The following is a 20,074-nucleotide window of genomic DNA, read 5'->3' as shown; positions in this document are numbered from 1 at the left end:
CAAGGGCAAAGAATTATGATAGTTTTCTCCTCACTGTGAAAGAAAGCATATATTTTTCTGCGCCATTCTTCCTGTATTCAAAAATCTTTTAAACTGATTTCTATTAATTGTAAAATATTTGTATAAAACATACAAAGTTATAAACATATAAAAAAATCTTGAAGTGGATATGGAGGGCCAACAAATTTGAACATTGCTTCATACAAACTGATATGATAATACTGGCTGATAACAATGCTGAGTACTTAAAACTGAACTTGTTTATCTGGGGCATAATATGTGTAGAAAATACCCAGAGCCAGCATCACTGAAAGTAATGACTGCTACCAAAGAAACACCAAGACTGAATATCCTAAAGGCAACAGAGCCCATGTGATTTTGGAAAGGTCAGGCTTGGTGGCTACCTGGATGGAAACCACCAAGGAATATAAGGTGCTAGTGGCTACCTTCAGAGGAAGGTAATGGCAAAACAACTCTGACTAGTCTTTGCCTGAGAAAACCCTATGAAATTTATGGGGTCACCATAAGTCAACAGGCAAGTTGAAGACATACACACTGATGAACCACCACTCTTTGCATACAGTGCAAAATCCGACTAAAATTTTGTTCCACTACACATACTTTAATCCAGTGGCATCCATATCTAGAATATATTTTCCCCACAAAATTACTCCTCTTCTTAGCAGTGCAGCCTTTTTCATTCTTGAGAAACCCAGTACAGCGAAACAGATTATCTTCTTCCCCGTTCACTTCCTGCCGCCGCCATCTATGCCACCTTCTGCTCTCTGGAGATGGGTTGGGAGGTGAGCTGCGGATCCTAACATGCTAAGACAAGGAAAATCACCGTCAATCTCTTCAGCATGGAGGCACTAGAGCAGAAGGGTGCCTGCGAGCGCTTAAGCGGCCCTCAGGCCCCGGCAGCAGAAAAAAGAAAAAGGATGAGGCAGGCAGCCACATGGACAATATCTGTAGCTGTGCCGCGCGTGTGATCCGTTCTGAGGGAGAGCGGCGGGGTGACAGGGGGGGAGCATTTAGAGAGCAGTTGGGGACTTGAGTTTGGAACATACTTCTTGTACAAGAAAAGAAATGGTGAACCCATTTCAATTCAACATTGGCTCATGCTGCACCAGACATAGCAGGGCCAAGTTCTTTCTGTGCTCTGAATCCCTATTTCTCTCTCTCTGGGCCATCATCTCATCCTTTACCCTCTTCCTTCTCCTCCTCATTTATTACATTCATTCATTTCTTTCCTCTAAAGAGCATACAAGACCCTCAGTATGGTGATGGTTTGAGCATTGGACTTTGGCACTGGAAAAGAAAGGCCAAGTCCTCGCTCAGGCATGGAAATACACTAGGTGACCTTGGGCCAGGTTATACTTTCTCAGCCTCAGAGGAAGGGATGGGCAAACTTCCTCTGGAGAAATCATGCCAAGAAAACCCCATGATAGGTTCTCCTTAGCTGACATAAGTTGGAAACAAATTGAAAGCACACAACCACAAAAACAACTCTGTGAGGTAAGTTCTGCTCAAGGTAAGTATCACAGACAAATAATGGTTTGAATCAGTCTCTACATTCTAATCTGACACTCTAACTACTACATCCATCCATGCTGTCCCTCCTCCTCCTCCTATGACCTTAGAAAGTTACTTTGCAAATGCCATAAGTTTAAAAAGTATTTAAAACAGTGTTTAAAAGTATCTTGTTTCTCTTAAATCAACACAACTCTGACAAAATTAGCACAGTTATTTTGTTTGTGGTGATGCTCATTACTTTTCTATTATTTTCTGTTACTTCTTTAGGACTGATAAGAGAATGACATGGAATTATAGAATCATAGTGTTGGAAGGTACCTCAAGGGCCATCCAATCCAACCTCCTGCCATGCAGGAATACACATTCAAATCATCTCTGACAGATGGCCATCCAGCCTCTGTTTAAAAACCTCCCAAGAAGGAGACTCCGCAAGATTCCAAGGCTCTGTCTTCCACTGCTGAATAGGAATATTTAAACAGGACTGTCATGTCACTCCTTAACTTCTCTTTGCCAGGCTAAACATATCCAGCTGCCTATGTTGCTCTCATAGGGCATGATTTCCAGATTTTTCACCATTTTGGTCACCCTCCACAGGACATGCTCCAGCTTGTCAATATCTTGCTGTCAGGAAGTTCTTCCTAATGTTAAGGTGGAATCTCTTTTCTTGTAGTTAGAATCCATTCCTCTGTGTCCTAGTCTCTGGAGCAACAGAAAACAAGCTTGATCCATCCTCAGTATGACATCCCTTCAAATATTTAAACAGGACTGTCATGTCGCTTCTTAACTTCTCTTTGCCAGGCTAAACATATCCAGTTGCCTATGTTGCTTTCATAGGGCATGATTTCCAGATTTTTCACCATTTTGGTCACCCTCCTCAGGACATGCTCCAGCTTGTCAATATCTGTGATATATCTGTGATACACAGTATTCCAGATTAGGTTTGACCAAAGCAGAAGAGAGTAGCACTATTACTTCCCTTGTCTAGACACCACACTTATATTGATGCATCCTAGGATCATATTGGCTTTCTTAGCTGCTGCATGACACAGTTGATTCATGTTCAGCTTGTGGTCTACTAAGACTCCCAGATCCCTTTCACATGTACTATTGCCAAGCCAGGCATCACCCATTATATATCCGAGCTTTTCATAAAACTTGAAAATTTCTCATCCAAATACTGGCGAAAATGCTCTCCAAAAGTAACACTTGAACATAAGTAGAAACTGTTACTTGTGATGTGGTTTTTCTACAATTCCTCCAAAACAATTTGGGGCATTCATATACTGGGAGAATATCATGGAGGAATATTCATTTTCTAAAATATGGTAGAAAGCATAATTATTTGTCCTTGCATGCAAGGATAAAATAATGAAGGATTGACACCCCTACTGCTACTACCACTGCCCCTCACATTTTCTTTAAATGTTGAGGGTTACTCATGCAGGTATGTAATATTTTCAGTCCCTTTCTCTCAGGAAAATCTGTTATTGAACAAGAATATCCTGGCTCTGTGGCAAATCTGGAGATGAGAATGGGTTTACATGGGAGAATAGCATGGGACATCCTCGGTTTTTGGTTTTGCTTTAGGATAGGAGTGGGGAAAATAAGACATTGTAAGACACCTCTAAACCTCCAGACCCTGCTTTTAAAAACAGGGTACTTTTTCCCTCCTTGCTTTTGTATGCCTTTAAGTCATTTCTGACTTATGGTAACCCTAAGGCAAACCTATCATGGGGTTTTCTTGGCAAGATGTGTTCAGAGGAGGTTTGCCATTGCCTTTCCCTGAAGCTGAGAGCATGTGACTTGCCCAAGGTCATCCAGTGGGTTTCACGGCTGAGTTGGGAATCAAACTTTGGTCTCCGACGTTGTATTCAACACTCAAACCACTACACCATTCTGGGTCTTTTCCCTCCTTAGATACCCTCAAACCACACTAAATCATCCCTAAAAGCAGATGTTTTGCTTTCCTCGCCCCCTTGATCGTTCAAGCCCATAGAACAGTCCCAAATGGTTAGAATCAGGGAATCTGGGGCAACTCCTTTCACTAGAACAAAGGGATGTTGGCTGGATTGTCATAGATTTTCCTGACATGCTTTACTTGCAAGGCTAGAATGTGGAATTTATTTATTCTTTTTATTTTCTCACTGTAATATCTATGATATCTCAATAGTCTGGGTGATTTTGTTGTCCAGAAATTTATTTGGATTGCCATTTTCAACTGTTTTCCTTGTTATACCAGGCTTATCCCAATGCAAAGGGTAAGCATTGTTACTGAGCCAGAAGGACTACATTTGTAATAATAAGGTGGTTCTGAACTGATTAGTTGGGGAACTGCATACTCAATTGGCGGAGAATTATGTTTTGCAACCTAATTGGGTCTGGCAAGATATTCTGTACTGGGTAAGACAGGAGACAGCCAGCTATTATATGTTCTGTTGTTTCAGATTCTACTTCATATTTTCTGCAAATGACTTTATTTCTTCTCACTGGCTTGTACTGAGTTTCAACGTACTTTTTGCCATTGACACTACAAGCATGATACAACCAATAATCAGATTAGTGTCCATGTTCCCAATTCTGTTAGAATAAAATATTCTAGTTTCATTTCATTAATTGTGTATCTGCGTATTTATTTTATGCTTTGTTTCTATCATACTCTGCATTGGGCAATGCTGATTTCCATCAATAGACAGTGAATCTGACCCAGATTTACTCTAAACTTTAAGGGTAAAGTTTAAATTAAGTGCCTTTAAATTTGGATTCAAACCTGGTGCCCTTTCACCACATTACTAAATGCTAGCATGTCTCCTTGCAAGGATTTTCGCCAAGCTGAGGACTTTTGGATCATCATTATGTATATCTGATCATTATGTTAGTAATTACAGCTGTAAATATCAGTGTAAAACCTTTAACATCTGCTTTATGTTCAGCTTGCTTTTATCCTTTCCAACAGTGAAATGAGAATACATACTTCTTTTAAAGCTTTCTAGGTATTCTCCAAGGACTTGGGAAAGCTAATTTTTTTGGCTACAACTTCCTGCATCCCATAGCTATCACCGTCAGCAGCCAGGGGATTCTGGCATTGTTTGTCCAAAGCTAACTTTTCTAAGTTCTTTGTTCGTGTTGGAATTTGATTTGGTTGGTAAGTTTTTTTAAACCTCCACAAAAAGCTGGATTCATTGGCAAGGACTTGAGATTTAGAATAAAAATAAAACAACATGTGAAAGAAAGTAAACCTGACAGATTCACCCATCCAAAGGGAGAGTGGTTGTGTGTGTTACATCTAATGTCAGACATTGAATCCTGGTATTGAGTTCCCTTGATGTTGCCAATGCTTTTTTTTTTTTGGACAGGTGCCTTACCTTAAATAAACTACATGGCAGGCCAATGCAACATGGTGCTCTCTGTGATGGGAAGGAGTGCCATCCGTCACTTAGCCATGCAGGTGGATGACACGTTTCATTATGTGCGGTTTTATTCTGAAAAATGAAATACATGTAAAATTCTTCATATGGCAAATGAATAAAAATGGAAATTGAGATTAAAAAAATGATGGAGGAACCAAAACTGAAAAAATCTGTCCATACTTAGTCTCCCTTGGGAATTTCCATATTCATATTTATTTTTATTAAACAAATGATACAGATATCCCTGAATTCATTGCTAAGTGAAATCTAGATAACTGTATGGAGAAACCAGGTGTTGGAAAACTGGGAGATTGAGTTAGTGGGCTTTTATCCCAACTAGAGTTAATTGTTTGTTCCTTTGAGTTGAGCCTGACTACAGTTTTTCTTGGCAAACAATTTATTCAGAGAAGGTTTCTTACTACCTTCCTCTGTGACTTTTCCCAAGATCACCCACTGAATTCCATCACTGAGTGAATTTGAACCCTGATCTCTCAGAATCCTGGTCCAATATCTAAACCGCTCTGCATCCTTGCCCATTGAATCAAGGGGGAACTTAGTAAGTCATATTTTATTTAAAGTTCATTATTGATGAATCTGCTCTAATTGGGACCCGCAATGGGAAGGCCTCAATGTCTTAAAGTGCTTTTGGAGTTTATATACCAGATATCTGCTAATGTAAAGTTTTATACCAACCTCCATTGGAGATGTAGGCTGCAAGTCTTCTATGGCTCGGTGTAGCATTGTGACATACTTGCAGCCCTGTGGCCACTACCACAAGCCGCCACACTTATTGAACAGCCTCTGAAGCTCTGCGCCAGGAGCTGTTCCTTGCTTCAGGGGGGAAGGGCAGGATATAGAAGCGTCTGGCTGCAGCCCGTAGCCAACATGAAATATGACAGCAGTGTAGAGACATCTGAAGGATGCCGGGGATCTTGGCACTGGTGTCATCATTTTGCATCTGGGTACGGAAGATGTTTCTGCAATCCATCTCACTCCCCATGAGCAAGGGAGGTTTCAGAGGCTATTCAGTAAGGTGAGGGAAGGTTTTTTGATTCTGTAAGGAGGGAAGGAATACCACCTTCACAGTACCCAAAAAAAAGATATATGCACATATAACAGAAACTTGGGCATGCACATGTTCTAACAAGGATGCCAGCCATAGGGCATTTATTGTTTTTGGAGATATGCAATATGCTCTATTTTGTATCCTACATGTGTTTCAGACATCCTAAATACTGGTGGAGTATTGAGATATTCAGACACTTCCTTCAGACACAGCTGTCTTTCGGCATGCAGAGTCCAAAATGCATCCACTGCATTTGTACTTCTCTTCATGTTGTCTGCCTTCAAGTCATTTCTGACTTATGACGACCCTAAGGGAAAACCCACCGTGGTTGTTTCCTGGCAAGATTTGTTCAGTGGGGTTTGCCTTTGCCTGCCTTTGAGGCTGAGAGAATGTGACTTGTCAAGGTCACCCAGAGGGCTTCCAGGCTGAACAGGGATTCAAAATCTGGTCTTTACAGCTGTAGTCCAATTCTCCAAAACACTACACCATGCTGGCTCTTGGATAGATACCTACCCTGGCTAAAACATGCATTCGGCATTTCCTCCCATTGCAACCATGCCTTTCTTTCGTTCTTTCTTTCTTTCTTTTCTTTCTTCTCTAATGTACAATGCTTACAGTACTGGGCAACATTGCCTCAAAGTGAAGCCATGTTCTGTTGATTTTTCTTTAGAATAAAAGACCTAAACCTCAGAACTAAAAAGAAATGTGCTTAAATTAAAAGTGATTGATTGATTGAATTATTCCCCCCCCCCAGTTGGTATCTAAAAACAACCTGAAGGTCCTGTAAAGTGTCAAATTACAGATAATGTTTGCTTCAGTTTAGCTCATTGGCACCTATACCCCATACACTCATTTATATCTCCTCTGAATTCCCTCACTTCTCAGAAACTCTCAGCTAGTGGCCATGTTGGCTAGGGATTGTGGCCACTGTAGGCCAGAAAAGTACATTTCCCCCCCTGAATTTAACAGGCATTGAAGTCAGCTGAGCACCCCTCAGTTGGCTGCCTAGGGTGAGCATCCCACTCACCCTTTCTATGGCCTTATCAGATGAGTGTGTGAACTGGGGGTCTTCTGCACTGGGCGATTCGAATTCACGTTATTCGCAAAGTACATCATACCTGGGAGTCGCCTTCGCACGGCATGATTCAAATTGGCCAATCTGCATTCGCGCGAAGTGCATTCAGTGCAGAATGTTTTGTCACACTGCCACATGGATTGGCCGATTGTTCGGCCCCCTCGCACATGCTCAGTGGTGCCTGCACTGGGTTGCGACCTTAAACGCTTCCGGGGTGAAAGGGGAGGTCACGTCTAGACGCCCGGTAAACAGCTGGAGAGCCAGCTCATGCACATTAACAATCGCGTACTAAACGTGCCCGTTACTGTTTCCTCTCTACATTCCTGCTTGGTTTTAACGTTACCATGACCTTCCCTTGCAACAAATTAGCAATGCCCGGTTCCGTTGTGTGTGTGTGAGTGTGTGAGTATGTATTCGGGGGGGGGGGGGAGGAGCAGTTCCAGCGGCTGTCAAAGAGGCTGGATGGCCATTAAGTAAATGGGGATGCTTTGATTAGAGTTCCTCTCCTCCTCCCGGCTTGGGATCCAGCCTGGCTGCATCCCCGAGCAGGGAACAGGCGCGGGGCCGCTAGAATGCGGCGATCGCCGCCGTTCCAAAGGCCCTCCTCCTCCTTCCTGGCTTGAGAGGCAGCCCTAGGCTGGCTCCCAAGCCGGGAGGAGGAGGAGGAGGGCTGCTGGAACCGCGATTCCAGCGGCCCCCGCGCCTCTTCCCTGCCTGGGATGCAGCCAGGGTGCCTCTCAAGCGGGAGGAGGAGAGGGAGGCCGCTGGATGGAACCCGCCCCCCCCCCCGCTTTCCCTGGAACCGCAAGAGGAAAGACCACCGGAAGTAAAAATGGAATCTGGGGGTCTTGCGATGGAATTCAGGACTGGGTAGTCACACCAGACCCATTCGCACTGAGATCGAAAGAGCCCCAATCCAGGATATCGCCAATCCCCTTATCAGCGCACTGTCCAACACGCTCCAAAAAGAGGAGCCAGTACGCTTCAGTTCGGGAGCTCGCGCATTCACGTGAGTGGAGTGGGCCATTCGAATGTTGGTATGATGTATTGTGCGAAATAACGCGAATTTGAACCACTCACGTGCGCAAAACCCCCAGTTCCACACTCATCTGATAAGGGCCTATGATTCTCCTTTAAGTACCATGGCCAATATCCTATAGCTTCCTGGAATCCTGGAATTTGCAGTTTATGGAGGGGCATTTCGATTTCTCAGCCAGGGAAACTTTAGACCCCAATAAACTACAAAACCCAGAATTCCACGGAGGCGAGCACAGAGGTAAAATGGAATAACGCACTGTGTGATGTTGACCAGGAGGAAGCTCTCTGGAGTTCAATGGATCTGCTCTCAGATAAGGAAATTGTAAGGTTGCAGCCTGACAGTGAATTTATTTTGACTACTCCGAAGTTATCTCTTCATTGCATAATCCTGTAGACAATACTTCAAAATAAGCCTTGTTGGTTTCAGCAGCCCTTATTCCACAGATAGCTGGGTTTAGGGCTCCTAAACTGTTTTGATTGTTAATTCCTCTGTGGAAATGTAATAGCAATTAGAAGTAGTAGTAGTGTAGTAGTAGTCATCCCACTTCATTAAAATTGGGACTAAAAGCAGTTTACAGTTTAAAAAGCATAAGAGTAATGTTTAAAAACATACAAAAGTGAACATGGAAATAGAACCAACTGATTCACAGTATAAAACACAATTCAATTCTGGTTAAAGAATAAATGCAATTAAAAAGATGAAAAGTGATTAAAAAACAGTCATTTTTTGAACTCAGCTTAATCCATACCACCACAGGTATACTGGGAACTGAAGTCCCAAATATACGGTAGACCAAAGCTTGAGGATCATTGCCTTTAAAGGTCTCTAGCAAAGAAATCCAGTCTCTCAGCAAACTACAAATCCAAGGATTCTGTTGCGTGGAACCAGGATAGTTGAAATGAGATCAGTTATAAACTTTGCAATGCAATAATTGTCATTGTTATGAATGCTTTGGAATTACAACTAGTCCATTTAAAGGATGCTTTCCAAAATTGATATGCCCAATCCCTTGCCAAAAAGGGTGGCTGGGGAGAAGTGGACAGAAAAATGCTTTCCCTAAAGTGGGTGCAACGTGGTCGGCTGGTCAAACCTGGGCGGATCAGAAACTATGAATCGCTTATATTACTAGTTTATTAACCATAAAATTACTAAAGTAATACAAAATTAAAATATTATAACAATTACAAATCAAAAAAATGGAGTTTCAGTTCATGATAATTTCATGAAGCCTGTGGTGGTCCTTCTGTCCTGTATGTGTAAAGATACAAATTTGTAGCACAATGTCCCAGATTTTTCTGTAGTTTTCTTCAAAGTACTACACATGAGCAAACATATATAAATATGCCGTCCATTTCTTTTTTCACAATTTAAGTGTATCTCCTGGTTGTTTCTGCTTCTTGCGCTAATACAATATTTTCTCAGCTTCTCAGCTTCTTCTATCCATTAACAAGCTAAAATGGTAGTACTAATTAGAACATTCCAACATATCTGGTCAATATATGTCCCCAAGATCATTGGACGAAACCGACAGCATCACTGGATAATACTGGCCCTACTCACCCATTTCCTGGATTCAGAAAGAAAGTAGCAAAGAAAAGTAGGCAACAAGAGTGGCAGCTGTAGCAACTAGCATCTGGCTTTTGGCTCTTCCCTCAGGGCCATTGCCTAGGGGCACATTTCTCTTTTGCCCATGAATATGGCTGGCCCGGAAAACCGAGAAGTCATGCTATGGAAAGAGAAGAAGGTGGTCTTTTAATTTAGTTTTATTGCAACATTTCTCAGTGTTGCATGGGGATTGGTCTATGGCTCTCAGCAATTGGACTAATTGGTTGATAATGTATCTAATGGCAAAATGAGTTTTCATCATTTTTTCTTAATTTGAAATCTGGATCAAATAAGTCGGTAGCAATCCTTCTGTCGCCCTCAGTTCAAATAACACAGTGGATTTCTCTGTTGCTACATAGTGCCCAGAAGCTCTTTATTCATAGACTAAGGTTGCCAGTTCTCAGGACCTAACCTCTCTTATTCAATCCTCAGGGTGTGGAATCTCAGGGAAAGAGTGTTGCCTTGAAGTGTATGTATGCGTGTGTACATTTTCCTCATTTAGGAGACATGGTGGGTTTTTATTTGCAAAGCATATTCTCTGCAACTTAGAATCATAGAATCGTAGAGTTGGAAGAGACGACAAGGGCCATCCAGTCCAAACCCCCGCCATGCAGGAACTCTCAATCAAAACATCCCCAACAGATGGCCATCCAACCTCTATTTAAAGACCTCCAAGGAAGGAGACACCACTACTTTCATGTATCAGATCTAATGACATCATGGGAGGCTGCCTCTTATGACATCACTAGAACCTGACCCCAGCAATAAATAAATAAATAAATAAATAAATAAATAATAAACTGTCTATTTTTAGTTTCCTTAGTTGATCAAAGCGGGTTACACAGAAGTACAGCGATGTACAGTTTTACAAACAGTATCATATAAAAACTCGAACAATACAATAATGCAATTAAAAACAAGATAAAAACTTACAGATTAAAATCGCAACAATAGCTAGCATAAAGTGCAGGTGCAACGGTATAGCAGGGAGAGAGCAGGTATTACATTGTCTGGGGGAAAGCCTGTTGGAAGAGGAAGGTTTTTAACCTCTTCCTAAATAAGTCAAAGGAGGTAACTGAGCGGAGCTCACCGGGAAGAGAGTTCCAAAGCTGTGGGGCTGAGCTGGAAAATGCCCTCTGTGCAGTCACAGAATATTTTGTATCTGGAACCCTCAACAGTTGCTTCCCAGCCGACCTGAGAGCGCGGGGTGGATTATATGGGGAGAGGCGATCCTCCAAGTACCCTGGGCCCAAGCCATTTAGGGCTTTATAGGTAATAACCAACACCTTTTATTGTGCCCGGAAGCGAATGGGCAGCCAATGTAGATCTTGTAGAACAGGTGTTATATGGCTGGTCCTGGGGCATCCAGTGACCAGTCTGGCTGCCATGTTCTGCACTAATTGAAGCTTCCGGGTTTGGTACAAGGGTTGCCCCATGTAGAGCGTGTTACAGGAATCCAACTGAGAGGTCACCAGGGCATGTACCACCGTTTCAAGGTCCCCCCAGCCCAGGTAGGGTCGCAGCTGGCATATCAGCCGAAGCTGATAACATGTGCTCCTGACTGTCACATCCACCTGAGATGTCAGGTGGAGCGACGAGTCCAGAAGCACCCCCAGACTGCGAAAAAAGTCCTTCAGGGGGAGCGTGACCCCATTCAGGACAGGTGGGACAAATCTCATCCCGGGGCCCGGGGAACCTACCACGAAGTTACTTCGTTTTCTCCTGGATTCAAGCTGAGTCTGTTTTCCCTCATCCAGCCCATTACTGATTCCAGACAGGCATCTAGAGGAGAGATGCCATCCCTGGTCACTGCATCAGTTGGAGACACAGAGAAACATATTTGGGTGTCATCAGCGTACTGATAACACCACGCCCCGTGTCTCCGGGTGATCTCTCCCAGCAGTTTCATGTAAATGTTAAATAGCATGGGGGACAGAATGGCTCCTTGAGGGACACCAGATGTAAGCACCCTCCTATCGGAGCACATGTCCCCCAGCTGCACCATCTGGAATCTACCCGAGAGGTAGGAACGGAACCACTGGAGTGCAGTGCCCCTGATACCCAACTCCCTCAGGCGTTCCAGAAGGATACCATGGTCAATGGTATCGAAAGCCACTGAGATGTCTAAGAGCACTAACAGGGACACGCTACCCTGTCCATGCCCAGACAGAGATCATCAACCAAGGCGACCATGGCAGTCTCAACTCCATAGCCCGCCCAGATGTCTGTAGGGGGCATCTCTAGGTCTCAGGTTTCTGTCTGAAATCTTAATATCTGACATAGTCCTGACCTGGCAACCCTAGTAGTAACTGGCTTTAATTTTTAAAATATTTTACCATATGTGTGTGTGTGTGTGTGTGTGTGTGTGTGTATCCTCAAAGCAGTGACTTGCAAACCAAGAAGAGCTTCCTAGCTAGCATGCTTATTTATTTATTTATTTATTTATTTATTTACAGGTGAGCTTTCATAGACGTAAGTCTACCTCCTCAGATGTATCTGAGAAAGTAGACTTCAGTCTATGAAAGCTCATTCTGCCAACTTCTTTCTTTAGTTAGTCTCAAAGGTGCTACAAGACCTCCCTAAATATTGGTTCTACAGACTAATATCTTGAATTCTACCAACCAAAGTTATATCTTGAATTCTACCTACTTGAATGGCCCTGGGGGAACAGCCCAAAGCCAGATGCTACGTTAAACACAGTATAGTCCAACCCCATGTCTAATTTTCCTCCTTGAAATGAATGGACCTGGACAACGTTGAACTTTAGGTGAATCATGCCCCAAAATGTACACAAACTGTAATTCTGTTGGAACATTACCATGGAACCTAGTCAGAATCCTGTTCTGAAAATTCAGGACTCTAACTGAAAAGTGACTGAAGGGACTCTGGGAGCTGTCATCCAAACAAGTTATGTTTCTGTGTGGCAATGTGAATGGCAGTAAAATGTTACACACACACACACACACACAGGCCAAAAAGCCTGGACTGCAAAAAAAAAAAAAATGTTTGCATCACAAAAACCTATTCACTTCATTGGATCTTTTAGCTGCTGGCAGGCAGGTTGGGAAATCCAAGGATCTGCACTTGCTTATTAATGGATCACTTTTGTTTAAAGAGCAGGAAGAGAAAAGAAGCTGCGCTCGGAATCTTTGATTAATGGGAGGTTTTTACATGAAAAGAAAAAAGATGTATTGAGACATGTGCTAATGACACCCTATTATGTCCTGTACATCTCGGCATTTACTCACCCTGCTATTATCCATTGGGAGTTTCCAAACAGGGCTGAAATTGATCCCTGCAGACTTTCCCCCAACCCGCCCCTTCACTGGCAAAGCAAAGCATAGCGGGAACCAGGAATGGCTTATGGCCTGCTAGAAGCTTGTAAAGCGGAAAAGCCAAGGATTGGGAGAAGTTGCTGCAGTGGCAATAGATTTTATATTGCTTTAAAAAAACAGCTACACTACACAATGTTGCTAAGTATTTTTCTCCAACCCCAGCCTGGCAATCTTGAATGCAAGTGGCAGGTTTTTATTTATGTATAAATGTATTTAATATATTTTTATCCTACACTTTTTCTAAGGACTCACTCAGGACAATGCGCATAGTGGCCTCTTTATTAATAATCTGTTTCAGTGTAAAGATGTAATCCAGCAAAATGGCCTTGATTGTGACAAGCAGGATATGGATGGTGGAAGGGTTTGTAACAGAGTTATTTGCTGGCTCCAGGTTCAGCAGGGTAGTGAATTCATTCCAGGTTTTAATCTGAATTCGATTAAACTGCTCTGCTTTCATCCTGTAAATCTATACTTGTGATCTCCCTAATTGAATCTATCCATCTAGCATGTGGTCTTCCTTGCTTTCTACTTACTTCCACCTTTCCTAGCATTATTGTCTTTACTAATGAGTCATGCCTTCTCATGATGTGGCCAAAGTATGACAGCCTCAATTTGATGTCAGTAAGGCTTTCAGCAAAGTCCCCCACAATATTCTGGCAAACAAAACTAGTAAAATGTGGGTCAGATAATGCAACTATGAGGTGGATTTGTCCTTATGAGGAGTAACTTAGGGAGCTGGCTGTGTTTAGCCTGGAGAAGAGAAGCCTTTGGAGACTGCAAGCTTCCCCAGGGGACTTTTCTCACCCTTAATCCTGATTCTCTGAAGATCTAGTCTGAGCTCAATCATAGCAACTTTGAGGTTTTTTATTCCATAGCCCCATCCTGTGATCTCTTTCACATTGGAGTGCAACAGAATGTTGGGACTGTTGAGTATGGGGAATTGGCATAAGTAGGTAAGTAGCTGAACAGACAGATGGACAGAGAGACAGATAAAATATGTAATATGGGAATTAGTCATTCTTTTTTAACTTTGAAATGCAGCTATTTAATCTACCAGAATGATCTGATAGCTACATATTTTCTTGTTTGATCAAATAAAGCACAAAAGACACAGAGAGCTCAGTGACACTGTGGTGGCTGAGTCATCTTCATCAGAGGATGCTGGGATGGAAGGATCTCAGTGGGGCTTGCAATGAGAGCAGGATTAATACAGAGCCCGTATACTAAAATCAGAGTGCTCATTTGCACCAGTTAAGGCTAACAACCTTGACTTTAAATGCTCATGGACTTAGTTTACTCTTTTTCTCCCAAACCCCACATGGCCAGGGAGAAGTAGGGGCCTCTGTCTACATAGGTATCCTTGCCACCACCATCTTAGCTGAGAACACCTATACAACATCTTGATAAAATGTAGGCACATAACTCCAACATCTTTCTCCTGTTTGATTATTAATACCTTAATCTGATGGAGCAGCCAATTGAGTTTAGAAAGCTTGCATGTATTTTATACATTTGGTTAGCCAGTAAAGGTATTGCTGTTTTGTGGATTTTGGATGTTATTGTATTTTGCTGTATGACCAACACAGCTACCCCTGGAAAAACCTTGAAGAGCTGAGAAGTGGAATCGGCTTCTGGGGCTGTTTCTCTAGCTCTTTTTTGCAAACAGCCAGTGGTGGCTAGTGGATACCATGTCAGTTGGGTGAATGCACAAAGAGTATTAACTTGACTTGAAAGTAGCTGTCCATGGTGCTGAATGTGTCATGGCAGCAGAGTTCAGTACCTGGGACAGCTCCTGTAGTATATAAACTAGAAGCCAGTTCATCACCCCCATTTCCATGGAAGCCACTACATGCCATAGCAGCTGACCTCTGCAAGACACAGTATAAAAGGCAGCCATTGTTATAAGACCACTTGAATCTAGCATCCTCATTGCTGCAAGGTTATTAAGATGAAAGAATGAAGGTTGGAACCCTAAAGGTGAAGAACTGGTTGTTGTGAGAGGGGACCATGCTAGAGCTTGTTTGCTTTGTGAATCCTCCTTCTGAAAGAAGTTCTGATGAATCTTGAGATTTGGCTGGGTGGCCTCAACGGAGCAGGGCTATGATTAGCCAAGCAGCCTTCAGAACATTCATAGTATAATTTGAGGGTCTCAATGATATGAGAGGAAAGGAAGGGATTTCCCCCTCCCCCCCAAGCCAGAATTCTGCTGTTCTGAAGGCAAGTGAAAACTTGTCTTATACTTTTGAGCAAGATACTTCAAAGGGCTATTCAGTGATGGATAGAAGAATACCCCCCCTCAAAAAAATCTCCAAAACCCAAAACACCTATCAAATCATTGAAGACCATGTTTTACTATGTGAGTGTTGTCACTGCACAAGCAGAACAAGGAGTGGATGGGAACACATGAAATGCAATATAGCCATAGGGTTGATTCAAGATTTAATCATACCTAGAACCAAACCATCAGGAAAAATATGGAACTACCATTAGTCATGGCTATGTGATGTAATTCCTATTAGTTAGTCCCAGCTAGATCAGACACATTGTATTAACTGTTTACTGGTGAGTCAACATATAGGCCAATCTCATTGATTCAGTGGTTCTTGTCCAGGTAGGAGAAACCATAAGATTGAATTCAATTAATTCCAATTGATGTAAGTATGATTGACAGGATTCTAATTAAGGTGTGTGGCGGCATGTGGCTGATGGCTTCCAGTTGCTAGAGGCTATTCCAGGGTTGTTTGCTGGCCATTCTGGTTGTAGGATGGGTCAGAGCTGTGTCTGTGTGCTGTTGTGCTGTGGGCAAATGGGAAAAGCAGCATGCATAAGGGTGCGTGAGATATTTCCTTTCACAAGGGTCTGAACAGTACAAACATCAGTGTATCCAAGCATTACACTGCCATAACACCTGAGATTTCCAGCCAATGTCTCAGTCCAGCCCCTTCAACTGAATCAATATTGGTCGTCTGAAACCTGGCTGACAGAAGCAGATTTCCCCAGTCCATCTCCCCATCTCCTCTGGACAAACCTTGCCAAAAAAAATCCCATGATGGGTTTGCCTTAGGGTTGGCATAAGTCAGAAACAACTTGAAGGCACCAACAGCTTTCAACAAGTGGAGCTCTTCCACCCACAGGAAGAAAAATACTGTTTAATCAGCCCATATTAAGAATGGAAAGAATATTCCTAATTATTCATTACAAGATTTTAAAATATGCTTCTTGACCATTGGGAAATCCCACGAGGAAGAGCAATGACCAATGAGAAGTTCACACAAGTTTCTCCTGACATTTGAACATCCCAAAATGTTGCAGAATGATTTGTCTGCATCCTATGGGGTGCAAAATCTGCACAGAAAATGGGTTTTCTATACAGCAAACAAGGGGTTACAGCAACAAAAAACAACAACAAACCACCCTACAAAATGCATGGTGTTGCCATAAGTCAATAGGTAACATAAAGGCACATACACAGCCAAAACACCAACTCAGGAGCCTATGATCCACCAAAACCTTCTCCATTAGAATGGGTGGGGATTGGAGAAGAGGATACAAAATGTGGGTCTCTTTCTCTGCTTCCCATTGCCCCTTGCTCCTCCAAGGGAAGCAGCTGCCTCGGTGCAAAGACTTGGATGTCCTTAAGAGTGATGAAGAAATACATAAATTCAACCTAGATAATGAAGAAATTGAAATAGTTGAAGAGTTCTCCTACCTAGGCTCAAACATTGATCAGAATGGTGACTGCAGCCAAAAATTAAGAAGACTAGGAATGGATAGGGCAACTGTGAAAAAAACAGAGAAAATCCTAAAGAGTAAAGACATACAACTGAGCACTAAAGTCAGAATTGTCCAAGCAATTGCATTCCCTAGCACCATGTACAGATGTGAGAGCTGGACAGTGAAGATAATGGATAGGAAAAGAATCTATTTATTTATTTATTTATTTATGGTATTTATACGCCGCCCTTCAACCCTAAAGGCTCTCAGAGCGGCTTACAATTGTTATTATTTTTAATTAGACGGTTCCTTGCCCTCGGGTTTACAATCTAAAAAGACATGACACAAAAGGAGAAGGGAATGGTGGTGGGGAAGGGGATGGGGTCCAGCAGGTCTTCTCTGGACCATGGCAGATTGGCTGCAGGGAGGGCTCTTCTTCTCAGTCCAGACCAGGCCTGATGAAGCTGGGCCTGCATCTCTCCCTCCATGGCCAGATGGCACTAGATGAACTGGAGGAAGGGCTCTGCTTCTTAGAAGGCACTTGGAAGGCAGAGGTCCAAGTAGCAGTAGAACCAGCAGCATCTTCTTCTTGAGATGTGGTACTGGAGAAGAGTGCTGAGGATACCTTAGATAGCCCCAAAGACAAACAAATGAGTCCTTGAACAGATCAAACCAGAAATCCCTCTGGGAAGCCAAGATGATGAAACTGAGGTTGCTGCATTTTGGCCACATCATGAGAAGGCCTGACTCACTTGAAAAGACATTAATGCTTGGAATGGTGGAGGGCAGTAGAAAGAGAGGTGGACCACACAGCCAGATGGATAAATCAGAGAGGTCATGGGCATGAATCTGCAGGAACTGAGAAGAGCACTGGAGGATAGGGAGGCTTGGAGATGTCTCATCCACAGGATCCCCATGAGTCAGGGCTTCCTTGAGGGTGGTTAACAACAACAACAAAAGAATGGCCATGCAGGAAAAGAAGAGGTCTTATAGGAAGTGGAACCTTCCAGGACATTATCTTCCTGAACATGGGCCCAAAGGGTGGAATGGCAGTCACCTAAGAGCCTGAGCTGATGTGCAGAATACTTCCAGATTTGGGATGGGGGCATGGAAATTGTATCCTAGGTCAAAAGGGGGGGGCACTTGGAGATTACCAATAAAATACAGAAAGGGAGAGAAAAACCTGAGACCATCCCCCAAATCTCCCCTCACTTACCCATCCTCCTTCTGCAAATTGCCCATATGTATCACTTGCAGACAAGATGATAAAGTGGAGGTGGTCGTACTCTGGCCACATCATGAGACAGAAGGACTCATTGGAAAAGGCAATAATGCGGGGAAAGGTGGAGGGATGTAGAAAGAGAGGACAACAGTTTACTAGATGGATGCATTCTATTAAGGAGGCCCCAGGTATAAATTTAGAGGACTAAAATAGGCAGTCTTAGGGCCTGAACAGACAGGCCAAAATAAAGCTGCTTCAGGTCACTTTGGAGGTATGATGTTTAAATGACACATGCATCTTAAGAGGCCAGAAGCTGCACCAAAGATGCACTCCAGTCCATATGACTGGAGCATGGCTTTGGTGCGGCTTCCGGCCTTTTAGGATGCATGCATCATTTAAACAGCATACTTCCAAAGTGACCTGAAGCAGCTTTATTTTGGCCTGTCTGTTCAAGCCCTTAGAGATGTCTCATCCATAGGGTTGCTTTGAGTTGGGCAGTTAACAGCACCAACAAACCACTTGCATGCCAGTATATGGCTATGTGTGAATGCATGGACATGCATGCAAGATAAAACATATCTATACAACCTCATGTAGGAACATATCTACAATGGGCTTCCTAAACATGGCCCAGGGCAGACCCTCTACTGCTGTCCAGTGTGTGTGTGTGTGTGTGTGTTTGTGTACTTGTGTGTGTGTGGATTCTTCCAACATAAGGTCTTTAACATCTCTTTCTCCTGAGTGGTTTTACAACCCAGAACCAAGGGAAGGTCCTCCCCTCCAACTATCTATGGCTATGTGTGAATGCATGGACATGCATGCAAGATAACACATATCTACACAACCTCATGTAGGAACATGTCTACAATGGGCTTCCTAAAGCTGGCCCTTTACTGCTGTCCAGTGTGTGTGTGTGTGTGTGTGTGTGTTTGTGTACTTGCGTGTGTGTGGATTCTTCCAACATAATATCTTTAACATCTCTTTCTCTTGAAGGGTTTTACAACCCAGAGCCACAGGAACTATCTCCTGTCCCCCCCCCCTCCTTTTCTCTCTTCTATTGTTTCCAAACCTCTTGCCTTCTCTCTCTCTGTGTTCTCTCTGTTCCCCTCCTATCTTTCTTCATCTTATCAGAGATCTGGAGTCGATGTGGTCTCTTCCTTTCCTTTCCTTTCCTTTCTTTCTCTCCCCCCTCTCTCTTTCTTTCTTCCTTCCTCTCTTTCTTAAGAGTAGGGAGTGACAGATGGTGGGCCCGCTTTCCCCAGGGAGCCAGAGATCTCCCTCCACGCGGGCGCCTGTCAATCAAGGCAGCTCATGTGATAACTCCGGCGGATGACGTGCCAGCCATATGGTCTGGCATCAGAGTTGGTACCCCCTCTGCCTGCTCCAAGCGTGCCACTTCCCTCCTCCTCCTTTTGGAGAAGGCACTGGAGGAGACCGGCTGGACCTCAAGGAGTCCTCCTCCTCGTCTTCCTCGTCGTCGTCGATTCTCCCCCTTTCTTTCCCTCTCCCACCCCCCCGTCATATTTTTTCTCCCCCTCCTTTACTCCCAAAAGATGCAGGGTACGAGGACTTGAGGATCAGCTTTGGAGGTAAGTTATGGAAGGAAGGAAGGAAGGAAGGAAGGAAGGAAAAGAGAGGGAATGAGGAAAAGAGGAAGGGAGAGATGGAGGAGGCAGAAACTTCAACATGGGGTCGCAACTTAACCCCCACCCCACCATACCCCTTGACCACCCACTTGTCTACTCCATCTTTATCTCCCCCCCCCCCCCCCGCAATTCTTTAAGGCAGACCAGTGATTGGTATCTTTACGAACTGGATGGGGTGCGGTGGAAGGTGGGGTTTTTTTTGGGGGGGGAACACTATCTCAACTGAAGGGTGTGTGCGTATAACTATCTCTACTTATCTGTGGATAGATAGATAGATGTCTAAACACACACACATGTAACTATAACTATCTCTACCGAGGGGTGTGTATGTATGTGGATAGATAGATGGATGGATAGATAGATGTCTAAACACACACACACACACACACACGTAACTATAACTATCTCTACCGAAGAATGTGTATGTATGTG

At 43.3% G+C, this 20,074-nt stretch overlaps 1 protein-coding gene across 1 annotated transcript in view; it reads left to right on the top strand.

Annotated features, from left to right (window-relative positions):
• The first annotated feature begins 19,577 nt into the window (after window positions 1–19,577).
• Window positions 19,578–20,074, top strand: part of NEUROD2 (neuronal differentiation 2) — a 5,913-nt gene continuing 5,416 nt past the window's right edge. Inside the window, exon 1 of the mRNA XM_042471013.1 lies at window positions 19,578–19,585. The gene's annotated coding sequence lies outside the window, so the exon portion shown is untranslated. The remainder of the gene's footprint in view (window positions 19,586–20,074) is intronic.

Source organism: Sceloporus undulatus, chromosome 6 (assembly GCF_019175285.1).
Source record: "Sceloporus undulatus isolate JIND9_A2432 ecotype Alabama chromosome 6, SceUnd_v1.1, whole genome shotgun sequence".
NCBI lineage: Eukaryota > Metazoa > Chordata > Lepidosauria > Squamata > Phrynosomatidae > Sceloporus > Sceloporus undulatus.
This window is presented reverse-complemented; position numbering and strand designations above follow the sequence as displayed.